General features: G+C 39.6%; 1 long non-coding RNA gene and 1 pseudogene across 2 annotated transcripts; both read right to left on the reverse strand.

Annotated features, from left to right (window-relative positions):
• Window positions 1–566: 566 nt before the first annotated feature.
• On the reverse strand, window positions 567–2,904 carry LOC145551287 (uncharacterized). The gene is made up of 3 exons (XR_014087095.1): window positions 2,116–2,904; window positions 1,449–1,601; window positions 567–973 (listed from the first exon to the last, which is right to left on the reverse strand). It is a non-coding gene; the product is annotated as an uncharacterized LOC145551287 (long non-coding RNA).
• Window positions 2,905–3,212: 308 nt separating this feature from the next.
• LOC145551330 (NLR family CARD domain-containing protein 3-like) lies at window positions 3,213–13,746 on the reverse strand (annotated as a pseudogene). Its single transcript, XR_014087138.1, has 4 exons — window positions 13,615–13,746; window positions 13,287–13,509; window positions 8,678–10,432; window positions 3,213–3,411 (listed from the first exon to the last, which is right to left on the reverse strand). The product of XR_014087138.1 is annotated as an NLR family CARD domain-containing protein 3-like (transcript).
• Window positions 13,747–14,244: the final 498 nt, after the last annotated feature.

The raw sequence follows: 14,244 nt of genomic DNA on the forward strand, positions 1-14,244 counted from the left end.
GGAAACCAGTTAGCTTGTGTAATTTATTTTAATATATTTGGTCTAAATAATGCTAAATAAACTGATGTCTAAATTAGAAGATTAAAGCTCAGATCAACTGAACAGGATGTTTCTGTTATTACTAAATAAACCTGTCAAACTAAAAATGAGCTTAAATATATTTTAATTTCTTTGTTGATCCAAATACAAAAAGCTGGACAGCATGAAGGATTAAAATAAAAGGTGCAGTTATTATATTTGTACAAAGATCATTATTAAAATCTTTATTAACCAATAACACATATTAGGTTAGAAGAAATATAACAATAACATAAACCAATCAGCACATTATCCCAGTGATTCTCTGAGGTCTGAATAAGTCAATAAAATCTCAGTAAAGAGCCTGATGTGACACATCGAGTCCTAAAGTTCTCTAGAAAACTAAAACATGAAACATGGAGTTAAAAAGTAAAACACAAAACAATCAGAGTTTCTGTGGACATCCAGTTCTAAACTGGTTCAACTGGTTTCTGTGATGGAAGCTGAAGTTTCTCTGCAGTTTCCAGTAAAGCATCTTTTTATCTGTGGAGCTTTGAGGAACATTTTCCTGTCAGCAGAAGAAGAAGCAGCAGAGAAAAGAGGTTTGAATGTCTTTCATGATTCAGAGCTGAACTGAAATGATTCCCATGTTTCCATCTCAGACCATTTCTGGTTCCAGGATGAAAATGAATCAGAGAGAAAAAAGATCAACTTTCCAGTTGAATCCAGTTCAGATCAAAACTCCATGAAGCCTCTAAATGGAGCCCAGTTTGAATCGGATCTTTACTGATCCAAAGAGACAAACAACATCAGACACTAAATGACAGACATCTTGGAGGTCAGAGGTCATCATCAGGATCCAGTCAGAGTCTCTTTAGACTCAAACTGCTGCAGCTTCAACCTCTGAGGATCAGCAGGACACAGAGACCGTTCTCTACTTTACAGAGATCTGAACCTGCAGAGAGAAGAAGGATCAGATCAGTGAGTGTTTCCAGCGTCTCCTGCAGCAGTCAGTGACGCAGCACATCCAGTAGACGGTTTCCAGGCTGCAGTCAGACTGATCTCAGAGCTGTGACCAAGATGAACCTGATCACTGAGATCAGATCTGCTGCTGCCACAGTCTGATGAATGAGGACCACTGTCTCTAGACATGCTGGACGGCTGGACGCTGGAGTCCGGCTGGACGTCCTGGAGACATGGACACAGCAACAACACTCATCTTCACACCAACACAAACACAGGAACACAGCAAGCTGCTGCTGCTCTGATTGGCTGGTTGCTGTCTCTGTGTCCAATCAGGAAGCCTGAACCATTCTCCTCCCACTGAGAAGCTGCAGCTTTACTGGGAACACTGGAGCTTTGCTCTGATGCTAACTGGGTTTAGCTCAACATGCTGACAGCAGCTGGACTCACTACAAACATTTACTTACCGTAAAGTCTCTACAAAACGTTTCAGCTGCTGAACATCTGAATCCTTCAGGTTGTTTCCTCTCAGGTCCAGTTTTGTCAGACGGAGGCTGTTGGACTTCAGAGCTGAGGCCAGAAAATCACAGCTGATCTTTGACAACCTGCAGCTCATCAACCTGAATAAAGAATAAAGATGAGCTGAAGCCAACAGGATGCAGGTGAACCAGTCCAACAGAACCAGTTAAAGATTCTCATGAATATTAAAGCCAACAAGCTGCTGCTTCAATAAAGACCTGCTGACTTCAGAACCAGAACCAGAACCTGGTACTGGTCATGATGTGTTGGAGGATTTTAGTCAGTAAATCATTCCAGGTTCTGATCAAAGTGTTGAAGCATCAATCATTGATTATTGATTTGTTCCTGTCAGATTCCAGGAATTCACTTTTCTAGACTGGGTTGAATGACCTTTGACCTGCTTGACCTGAGGGGGATTTCTACACACTGGGAGTCCGAATGCTGTCCTGTTCTGACCTCAGATCAGCAGGTCCAACTCAGAGGGACTAAATTAAACTCTGGATCCAGGAACAAACTGAGAAAATATTTATTAGAACAGAACATATGAACTTTTATTTATGATTAATTATATATATAATTATTCGCAGAAATGTTAATAATTATATAATTACATACCCCAATGTTTCCAGTCTGCAGCCTTCAGTCTGTAGAAAACCACAGAGCTCCTTCAGTCCAGAACCTTCCAGGTTGGTGTCGTACAGGATCAGTCCTGTCAGATGGGTCGGTTTGGACTTCAGAGCTGAGAACAGAGACGTCCAGCTGGTCTCTGACAACCTGCAGCTCATCAATCTGAATAAAGAATAAAAGATGAGCTGAAGCAACAGGATGCAGTTAAAACTGAAACATGAACAAATAATAAAATGTAGAAAATTAATTTCCCTGAATGTAAAAGAAACTTGATGAACTGATTCTAACATCTGATCCAGTCAAACTGGGTTAAAGAGTCCAAACCAGCAGAACCAGAACATTTGATCAACAAAGAAACTCAAAGTTTTCTCTGAGCAGCAGCCTGGATGAGCTGAGCTATTTCTGCTGGTTCTGATCATCAGCTGGAGACCCGACTTGGTAACCGGATCAGAACCACTCAGTTTATCCATGAATGGCTTTGGGTTCTTCTTAAAGCTGCTGAAATCAATGGAGGCCATTATTTCCTCAGGAGACGAGACCTGATGAAGCTTCATCACAGAGACGAGGCTCCAACCGACTGAAGAGGACGGTTCCTCTCTGACCCGGCCCAACAGAACCACAGCTTCAGGACAGAGGGAGGAACCTGCTGCTGCAAACCTCACTGTCATTCAGCTCATCTAGATTTGCTTTTCTACAATCAGTCACTTCTTAGATGTTTCATTAATGGTGATCTGAACTGGTCAGTGTTTGTGGCTCGACTGGAGGATCAACATTTCATTCTGGACGTAAAGATGAGAATCAGAAATAAAACCATCTGAATCTTTACCAACCAAACTGAAACATCTCCATCATTAATTCACTTCATCTGGATTATTTTACTCAGTTTGTTCATCAGTCAGAAACATTTTAAAAACTGAGAAACAAAGTTCAATAATCTCAAAGTCTGAAATAAAAAATAATTCATTTATAAGGTAAAATGTTTTAGAGATTTTGATCTGACATTAAAAAATGTTGTTTGAAAATATTACAATTATTCATTTATTAATTAAACTAAGAACAAAAGTATTAATTAATGATTATATTGTTTAAATAAAGTAAACAAACCCAAGACTCTTCACTTTACTGACTGAACTCTCCTGGATCTCAAGCAAATTCTTCATATCAGAGTCTCCACCTCCAGTTATGATGATCAGATTTATGTCCAGTTCAGTCAGATGTTGGTTGGACTTCAGAGCTGAAGCCAAAACTTCACATTCAGTCTCTTGGATCAAACAGCCACCAAGTCTGTGATGAGAGGAGAAATAAATTCAGTTCTAATGAAATCAATCTGGATCATAAACAGATTAAAATATGATAACAGTGATGTCATCATGATGTCATCATCTGATCAACATCTGATCTTTTCCTGAGTTTGACCCGACAGAGAGTCTGTGCAGCTCCTGACTACAGTCCAGGTTCTGGTTCTGGTTCTGGTCCAGGCTTCATGTCCTCAGACCTTCAGCTCAGTCAGATGTTGAAGATCTTCTATCATCTGTGAAGGAAAGTTCAGTTTCTCTGCAGCATCAGAGCCTCAAAGGAGCTGCAGCAGCTGATGCAGAGGCTGACTGAGCTGGATGAAGGAAACTACTGGAGATGATGGAGAGGAGGAGGAGCTGCTCACAGCTCTGACTTGGACTAGGCCGTTTGGCTCCTTGAGATCTTCCACCAAGCAGGAAGTGAGTTATAAATGAAGTGAGCAGAGCAGGAAGTCCAGCCTGCTGTGGACCTCTGGCCTCTCTGGGTTTGTTTAGCCCATATCTGCTGCTGCAGCATCTAGAATCCTCCTCATCATTAATAATAGTAGCATATTCTATAGAAACGTGGCTCCCAGCAGCAGATGATTAAATGCTGCCACAGAGGAAACTGGGAGCAGACCAGACACATGATGCTCCCAGTTGTGTCTCCGTTCATCTGCTGGATTTGATGCTTTAACAAAGTAGAAAGTGGACAGTCGTCAACCTGCTTCAGCTAAAAGCTGCACATTGTTCTGGTCGTCCTGCAGAGCAGCAGCAGAAGCGGTCGTGCTGCTCCTTCAGGTCTGGACCGTCCTCTGTTGGTCTGAGAGGAACTGGGACAAACTGGTTGGACGAGGGACACGTGTCTCTGCAGTGGTCTGTCCATCGTCTCAGAGGAACAAAGGTTTGGATGTCAGAAGAAATTGTTGCTAAACTCCTAAAGAGCTGAAGAGCAAAACCCCTGGAGGAGACGGAGCGTTTGGGTCCAGCAGCATCTTCATGGTGAAGCAGTGAAAGTTCTCCAGGAACTAAAGAGGCTGGGATGTCTAAAGAGGTGAAGCTCATGTCTCTGCAGGTCTTCATGGAGGACAGCTTCAACAAAGGCTGGAGATGAAGAGCTGATGAGGAAAATGGTTCCAGCTCTGGAAGCAGATTCTCAGAGCTTTGGGAGGATCTGACAGAAACCAGGACTTTTTCTGGAACCAGACAACAATCACCACATTTTGGTCTCACACTCTAAAAAGTGTTTTTTTTGCTGAAGTTCATCTTATGGACTTATTGACGTTAATGTATCTTAATTCTTTTGCTTTTGCTGTGCCAACTTACTTTTTGTGTTCATTTAACTCAAAACTTACACTAAATAGTTGAACCAACTTAATTGAATTGCTTCCAGAGGTAAAAAGCAAATCAATTAAGTTTATCCAACTTAATTTATTAAGTTTAACCAATTCAATATATTCTAATCATCCAACTCAATTTGTTAATTTTATTTAACAAATGTATTAAGTATGTTTAAGATAACAGGTTTAAGTCACTCTTACTCAAATCATTTATTTTCTTCTAATAAACATTTAAAATCTCTTTGTCTTAATTCTACAGAAAGTCAACTCAAACTTTTAAGTTGTTCCAAACTAAATATTTTGAAAACTTTTTTTACAGTGTCCTCTAAATATGCTCTAATTTAAAAGTTACAAATCTTTTCCTTAAAGGACCTTTTTACTTTGACTTTACGTGAAATCATTAAGTTCAATATTTGTATCCCACGTCTGACCATGACTCCAGCTACCAGGACAGATTCCCCAGTAAGCAACTGTGTCTCTGTGGGTAGAGCAGTCGTCTTGTGATCGGAAGGTTGTAGGTTCAATTCCAGCGTCCTGCTGCTACATATCGATATGGATATTGGTGTGTGAATGTGACTCTAATGTGAAGAGCTTTGAGTGATGAAAGTGACTGGAAAAGTGCTGTGTAAGTTCAATGATTAGAGTAAGACTGACTTAAATCTGTTAATACATTTGTTTAAAAAATTAACAAATTGAGTTGGATGATTAGAATATATTGAATTGGTTAAACTTAATTAAGTTGGATAAATATGAAGTCAAATCAGGAAAAAAAAAAAGTCACGCGCTTCCACACGGACCTAAAAGAGGGACGGACAAGGAAAAAAGAGAAGACGGAAGAGAAAGCATAGACATCAATACTAGACGCCTCATGGAGGCTGAGTCGTACGTAAAAGCGTCCGCCATCTTCTATGTGGCATCAGAGGATCGGAGCTCCTTCAGTCCTGTGCTGTGTGTTTCTACCGTTTTACGAAACAAACTGGATTCATTAGGATTACCTTCCCCAGGTAAGGATGAAAGATCAGAATTACTTTGCAGCCAGAAATTTGCTTCTAAACAACCGGAAAATATTTCCTATGTAGGTAAATTGGCCAGAAATAACCGCTGATTGTTAGCATAGCAGCTAAAATAACCACTGATTGTTAGCGTAGCAGCTAATATAACCACTGATTGTTAGCGTAGCAGCTAATATAACCACTGATTGTTAGCGTAGCAGCTAATATAACCACTGATTGTTAGCGTAGCAGCTAATATAACCACTGATTGTTAGCGTAGCAGCTAATATAACCATTGATTGTTAGCGTAGCAGCTAATATAACCACTGATTGTTAGCGTAGCAGCTAATATAACCACTGATTGTTAGCGTAGCAGCTAATATAACTGCTGATTGTTAGCATAGCAGCTAATATAACCGCTGATTGTTAACATAGCAGCTAATATAACTGCTGATTGTTAGCATAGCAGCTAATATAACCGCTGATTGTTAGCGTAGCAGCTAATGTTTCATCCTGTTTTCTAATGAGAGCTGATGAGAAACCGCTGTTAGAGGAGAAGTGAATTAAAAACCAGAGGATTTAGTGAGTAAAGATCAGTCAGGATCAGAGCTGGAGCTGCTGGTCTTCAGTCTGTTTCCAGCTCAGCTTCTCCATGTCGGTATTTAGCTATAAAGATGCTACGAGTCAGAGCCCAACATGCTGAAAATGGCTTTTTATGAATGTGAAGGAAACATTTATTTTCTATTACACTTTAGGATAATTTCTCTTTTATTCTTGGCTTTAGCCTGTGAACCAGGACGTCTCAGAAGTCATGGAGTTCTCCCAGTGTGACCAGCAGACTGAAGCCTGTGACCAGTGTTCCCAGTATAAGAAATAAATGTTTCATTCTTTCACTTTTGTCTATTTTTAAATATCTAAATCTGAAGCATTAGTGTAATAATGTAGATTTTGTAATGAAATATAATTTACTCTGTTAGAATTATTTTCACTCTGTTGTCAATAACAGAGTTGACATACTGTAATAAATATTTATTCTCTGGAAAAAAGTAAGAAAAATATGTAGTTTAATGTTTGATAATGACTGATTTATAAATCAAAAGTCATTTCTCAATAACGTATAAAAAATACAGGAAAATTATTTGTCTTGAAATGTTAAATGTACATTAAATTATGGAATTATGTAAATATATTCTTTAATAAAACACTGTAAAAGTATGTCTGTTCATCAATTTCAATATAAAAATTATCAGAATCATTTCTATCAAATAAAACATTGTGCTCTTTATTCAGAAATGCCCCAAAACAATTAAATAATCACATCAAAAGTTAGAAACTGTCTTTAGTAATTTCTTTGATTGTCAAATATATTAATGTGTGAGAAAATGTGTCAATGGCAGGTATTAACTTAAAATACTTTGTAGAACGGCACTTTATAAAGTTCGGTCCATTCACTTGTATTAGCTTACTGGCAGAGATGCCACATTCAATATGGCGGACGCTGTTACGTATCGCAGCAACGGGCCGGCCCGCTCCATGACCTATGACCCGCTCCATGAGGCGTTTACGTATTAATGTCTATGAGAGAAAGCCGCCAAACAAAGAGGGCAGGAGTTTGCTGACTTTTTGAATCACAGATCCAAGTCAACCTGTGTAAAACTGGATGATCTTGTAGATGAGCAGAGAGGCAGCCGGTAAGACATGAGCTGTATTGTTATGAGATCGGACCGCAAAGTTGTCTACATTCCTCCAGCCAGGCTTCCAGTTTGGCCGATCAGATCATTAACACCTAATAGTGACGCTTGCCGTTCATTGATTGATGGAGTTTTATGATTGAATTGTTTATTGTATTGATGAAATGGATTTGGGTACCGAGTTTAATTGTTAATTCATTTATCATCTACTTGAAAGAATAATTTAAAGCTAAATTTATAATAAATATTTATTATTAATGTTGAGAAGCTGATGTTTGTATGTTAAGAAATGTATGAAATGTAAAAATAAATATTAACTTGAAATGCACTTTAAAGTTAAGCTTAAAGTTAACATAAGTTTAGTTACTTGTGTATTTAATTTTGATTACTTTATATGTTTAATTTGTGATGGGTTGCTTGGTTTTATCTAATTTGCCATTTCCTTTGCAATTGAGTGAAATTAATTTATACAGATTAGTAATTATTATTTATTGGGTTTGTTTAAAGGGTTTTACCTGCACTTTCTGGATCAATGGTGAACATGTCCATACACTGTAAAATAAATGGAAGTAAAAGCAAGGAAAACTGTTTGGTCCTTCGAGTAAATCCCTGTCATTAAGAGTCTGCATGGAATCATCCATCTCTTTTCAAGTGGGGAATTTGCACAGTTTTAAACGAACTTGACAATAAACTTAATTGAACTGCTTGTTACCCATAGAAGCAATTCAATTAAGTTGGTTCAACTTTTTCTTTTTAGAGTGCAGTTACAAACTCAGAGGAAACTAGTGGGAGGAGGAAGAGGTGAGGATGATGACGGGATGAGGAAGATCAACACTGTTCACAAAGTTTATAATTAATGCAATGGTTTATTTCAATGGTCCAACTTTCCATCAAACCTAAACAATTATTTTATAAAAACAGTCAAAGATCCTAAAAGGTGAATTATGGAGCAGCAGCTCAATGAGTGAAGAGTTTAAAGTTTAAAAAGTCTCTCTGGCTGATTGGATCTTAGAGAAAATAGACATTTTCTAGAGTTCAGGGTTTTCTATTCATTTCAATCTGAAAACTGATAAAAAGTTAAATATTTTTAAATGATCAAAATGTCTAAAAACCAGAAGCTGCAGCTGTCCTGGATGGACTGCATGTTTAGATGTTTGAATGGCTGAAATCATACAGAGGATGAAGGAAGAAGAAGAAACAGGAGGACAATAGTGCTGAATCAGCATTCACACAATGGAAACATCTGGACTCACCGAGCCTTTCTGCAGTTCCTCACAGCTGGAACCAGTCTCAGTCGTCCTTTATCTGATGTGTTGTACTTCTTCAGGTCCAACTTATCCAGAACCTCTGACATCTGCAGCATGAAGGCCAGAGCTGAACAGTCAGTCACTGACAGCTCCTTCCTTGAATCCAGCAGCCGTTGGATCTCCTGATAAAATGAGACGTCGTTCATCTCCACCAGACAGTAGAAGATGTTGATGCTTCTGTCAGGAGAGATTCTATCAGTGTTCATCTTCTTCAGGTTGGTGATGATTCTCTGGATGGTTCCTGGACGGTTCTCTGTCTGACCCAGCAGATCCTTTAAGAGTCTCTGGTTGGACTCCACAGTGAGACCATGAAGGAAGCGGACAAACAGGTCCAGGTGGCCATTTTCACTGCTGAGGGATTTCTCCATGACTTTCTTCATGAACTCATCTAGAGATGTTTCATTGTATTTTTCTCCCAGGAACGTCTTGATCACCTCTGACCTCCTGCTGGTGAAGCAGTGGAGCATGTAGATGGCAGCCAGAAACTCCTGGATGCTCAGATGAACAAAGGAGTAGACGGAGATGTCGCGCGTTCCTCTCTCCTTTTTAAACATCTCAGTGAAAACTCCTGAGAACAACGCGGCATCTTTAATGTCGATGCCACACTTATCAAGATCTTCGTCATAGAAGACCAGGTTTCCCTCCAGCAGATGATCTAAAGCCAGACTACCTAGAGACTCAATCAGCTTCTTGTTCTCTGGACTCCAGATATTTTTTGTCTTTCGCTGTCCATGAAATTTTTTCTCCTTGATTGTGAACTGAAGCAGCAGGAACTCTATGTACATCTCAGTCAGGGTCTTGGGCAGCTCTCCTCCCTCTCCGTTTTCCATCACATCCTCCAGAACTTTAGCAGTGATCCAGCAGAAAACTGGGATGTGACACATGATGTGGAGACTTTTTGATTTCTGGATGTGGGAGATGATCCTGCTGACCTTCTCTTTATCTCTGAATTTCTTCCTGAAGTACTCCTCCTTCTGGGGTCAGTGAACCCTCTGACCTCTGTTACCATGCTGACGCACTCAGCAGGGATCTGATTGGCTGCTGCAGGTCGTGTGGTTATCCAGAGGAGAGCAGAGGGAAGCAGATTCCCCCAGATGAGGTTTGTCAGCAGAACATCCACTGACCTGGACTCTGTAGCATCAGTCAGGATCAGATTATTATCAAAGTCCAGTGGAAGTCTGCTCTCATCCAGACCATCCAAGATGACCAGAACCTGGAACTTTTTAAAGCTGCGGATTCCTGCGTCTTTAATATCTTCAAAGAAGTGATGAATCAGTTCCACTAAACTGAACTTTTTCCCTTTCAGTACATTCAGTTCTCTGAAAGTGAATGGAAATATAAACTGGATGTTCTGGTTGGTTCTGCCTTCAGCCCAGTCCAGAGTGAATTTCTGTGTTAACAGTGTTTTCCCAATGCCAGCCACTCCCATGGTCATCACTGTTCTGATTGGTTCATCACTTCCAGGTGGGGCTTTAAAGATGTCTTCTCTTCTGATTGTTTCTTGTTTCCTGGATGCTGTTTCAATCTGTCTGACCTCATGTTCCTGGTTGACCTCTGTAGTTAACCCCTCTGTTATGTGGAGCTCTGTGTAGATCTGGTTCAGAACCGTTTTATTTCCAGGTTCAGCAACGCCTTCAGAGAGACTCTGGAACTTCTTCTTGAGATGATCTTTAAGCTCCTTTTGACACCAAACATCAAAATCTGAAGAAAAAAAACAATAAAAACAATTTCTGATATTCTAAGAAGGGTTTGTGTATGAACCGCTATGATGAAAAAATAATTACAGAAAACTAATTATTTTTTGGGGGCTGCACAGTGGCGCAGCTGGTAGAGCCATTGCCTTGCAGCAAGAAGGTTCTGGGTTCGATTCCCAGTCTTTCTGCATGGAGTTTGCATGTTCTCCCTGAGCATGGTGGGTACTCTGGTTTCCTCCAACAGTCCAAAAACATGACTGTCAGGTTAATTCATCTCTCTAAATTGTCCCTAAGTGTGAGTGTGTGTGCGTGCATGGTTGTTTGTCCTGCGTCTCTCTGTGTTGCCCTGCAACAGACTGGCGACCTGTCCAGGTAACCTGTCCAGGTGAACCCGCCTCTCGCCCAGAATGTTAACTGGAAAGGCACCAGCACTTCCTGACCCACTAAGGGACAAGGGTGTTAGAAACTGGATGGATAATTATTTTTCTACCAAGGTGTCTAAACCTGAAAGTAATTCCAATTTCAGTCATTGAGGAAATAGAAAATTATAATTCTGATTTTCTGAATAAAACTCCCACTGAGGGGACCTCTGACCTTTTTTCAAATTGTGTAATTTGAAATGTTATTCTTTTTTGCAGTGTGTGGTGGAAAATGACTGCAAGCTAACATCTGCTGATCATGTTATATGAAATGCTTGTGAACTCTCACCACAGTGAAGTTATTTGGGTTCCATGATCCAGGTTGGGACTTGTTTCCCACAGCTGCATGAGAACCAGACTGTCTCAGCCATTGTTTTGGATTCTTTATCCTGGTATAAACTCACGTGTGTCTCTGCCTGGCAGAGCTTTTCATCCAGACCTGCTTCATCACTCATTGTCCTACAAGCTCTCTGAGTTCTGCCCAGTTCACAAATAAACCTGATTGAGTGATTTCTCCTGAACAGTGCTTGGTGATCATTTTTCCACAACAGTGTCTGCAAGCTGGAAACAAAGAGCCAAACTGGCCACTTTATTAGGTACACCTCTCCAGTTAATGGTTGGAGGTTTTAGAAAGGCAGTAGGAGCTGAGATGAAATCTTGTTGCAGTCAAACATATGAAACTTTAAAGGCATTCACCATTAGATGCAATAATAGACTGAGAAACATTTATTTCAAATGTAAAAAAATAAAAAATAAAAATATTGTTGCCTGTTCAGTTTTGATAAAAACTAAATCTTCATCATCATTTTCCATTTCTTTTATTTTACTTTAGCTCCAGTTGATGGATTTAGGCCCAGCTAATATATATTATACATGTTTACTACTGTTCACATTATGAAAATGTTTTTTGATATTATTATTACTTTGTAATATAGTTTGACTGAAAATTGCTCAAAACGTATTTATATAAGAGCCCAGATGAACATTATTATAAAGTTTATTTGATAGGGATAGACTCACATCAACATGGACAAACTGAATAAAACATCATCCCATGTTTGCATCATAACAACAGCTGATTCGCAGCACTTGTCCCTAGATGGCTTTTTAAAAAGTGACTCTAAAAATTGAAGTGATAATCATTTAAAATAGCACAACATAATGTATACAAACAGAACAATGTAAAACATAAAAAGGGTACAAGTCTGTTTTTGACATAACCAGAATTTTGTTTGTTTTTTAACTAAAACTGGTTAGAGACTATAAGTCAACAGGAACTGAGTCCAAACTTCAGACCCTCTCACAGACGGAGCACTTTGAGCAAAAGTGGTTCTTTGAAAGGAGACCTTACAATTTCCATCTAAAGCCGCTCTGGTAGATCTGCTGCAGTCTCTCTATGCAATCGCTTAATGGTGTAGGTGCAAGTCCATTTAAACACTTAAAAATATATTTTAAAACATCATTTAGAAAATTTGTAAAATCCAAAATGCCAAATTTAGCCAAAATGTGACAGTGATGGAATCTAATCGGCTTTTGATATAAAACCTTTTAGGCCCAATTATACAGACTTGCTAAGTCTTTAACTGAAGAGAGGAAATAATCATTAAACATTGTCGCTAGCTTAGCAGGATCAGTTATGGTTTTTCCTGCTATTGCAAGTTCATATTTATGTTAGTGTTTGCATTGGGATTCAGTAAACTGTTTAGTTGTTTCCAGATCGTCTTACCATTCCCTCCAGCTTATGATAAGACATTTGTGTAATATTTAGCTTTAGATTTGTAAATTTCTTTAACTACTATGTTCCTCAAACTGTTAAAAAGCAGCCAATCTGTGGTCCTTTTATTTTTAAGAAAATATTTTAAAGCATAGTCTCTCTTTTTCATTAACAGCCGAATGTCATCCGATACCCAAGGTATATGCATTTGTTGAGCTGGAAAACTATTAAACTGACAAAAGCAGTGATGGTCCAGCCACACCGATGTGTTAAGGCTGTAGATGGACGGTAGACAGTCGGAGAGATCATGTCATGCAGATCAGCAGCAGTTTATCATTTACTCCATGTTGGCGCTGCTGCATCACAGTGTGAATTTGGTAGCTGTCTGTGTGTTTCTGCAGGTTCTTCATCTGTAGCTGAATGTTACATTTTTATGTACTGGGTACAGGAATGAAAACTAAAATGGGTTTTTATCTTGTGCATTGCTGCCATGTTTGTTTTTTACAATATTTTACAGTAAATATAAAGTTCCCAAAGTTTATATTTCATGAGCAGCAACCAGTCCCACAGGTGATGTTTAAATAAAAAGCTGCTGAATCCAGAACGTCATTGAGCTCATGTGACTGTTTGATTAAGATTTTCTGTATTTGTTGGTTTCTCTTGTTTGATTTCAGTTAAATTCATTTTCACATGTAATCATGTTTTAATTGTTGTAGAAATCCTCTTACCCTGCAGACGGTCAGCCAGCTCCTCCTGCTTCATCTTCCTCAGGAAGTTCAGGGTGATCTTCATCACCGCCTCTCTGCTGCTCCTCTGCTCTTCATCCTCACCCCTCATCACCTCCTCATTCTCACTCTGACCCTCTGAGCATTCTGGCTCATCTGGACTCAGAACCTTTTGGATCTTCTTCAACTCGTTCTTCACGAATGTGACAATGTTTTCCTCCAGCAGCTGGAACAGAATGAGAAGATATCAGACTAGATCTGGACATCAGGTCCATGTTGGACAGACTGACAGTCCTCTGGTCTACAGACTGAACAGAACCAAAGTACATACCATAAATATGGAGTCCAGCTGGGTTTGGTGCTGCTGGGCAGACGGATCAGTGGGAACCTCTGGGCTCTGCAGATCCTCTCTGTGGAGGAACCGGGACAAATGAACCAGAATCTGTCTGTCCACACAGAGACAAACTGAGATGATGCTTCTCTGAAGATTGGAGGCAGAATTAGCTCTGCATGGTTCTTTAGTTTTCTAAAGCTTAAAAACGGCAGCACAGGTTCCATCGGTGTTTAACTGAGATATTTTAGGATCTGTTTTCTGATGACTGGGTGTTGTGGATAGGTGTAGCACGGGATCACGTGGTGTTATTAGTGATTGTAGATCACCTGTTGCTCAGCTGGTGACTTCAGTGAGTGGGTGATAGGGGAGGTCTACTTTTTTGCTGACCGCTATGTTTTGTTTTTGATCACTGTTTAATTCTACGGATCCGTTTTTATGCTGCCTTTGAACACTGTTTGCTTTTTGGATATTGACAATAAAATCATTGCAACTGCAGCTTGGATTTACGTTTTGATCAGCTAGCGCGTCAACAACCACTTCCCTACTCAGCCGCTCAGCGACTTTGTTTGGCAGTCGCTACAATATTGTCAGCAAAAAAAAGGCACAACGGAGTTTCTCGCACAGCTG

This window comes from Poecilia reticulata, chromosome 4 (assembly GCF_904066995.2).
Source record: "Poecilia reticulata chromosome 4, P_reticulata-male-v2, whole genome shotgun sequence".
NCBI lineage: Eukaryota > Metazoa > Chordata > Actinopteri > Cyprinodontiformes > Poeciliidae > Poecilia > Poecilia reticulata.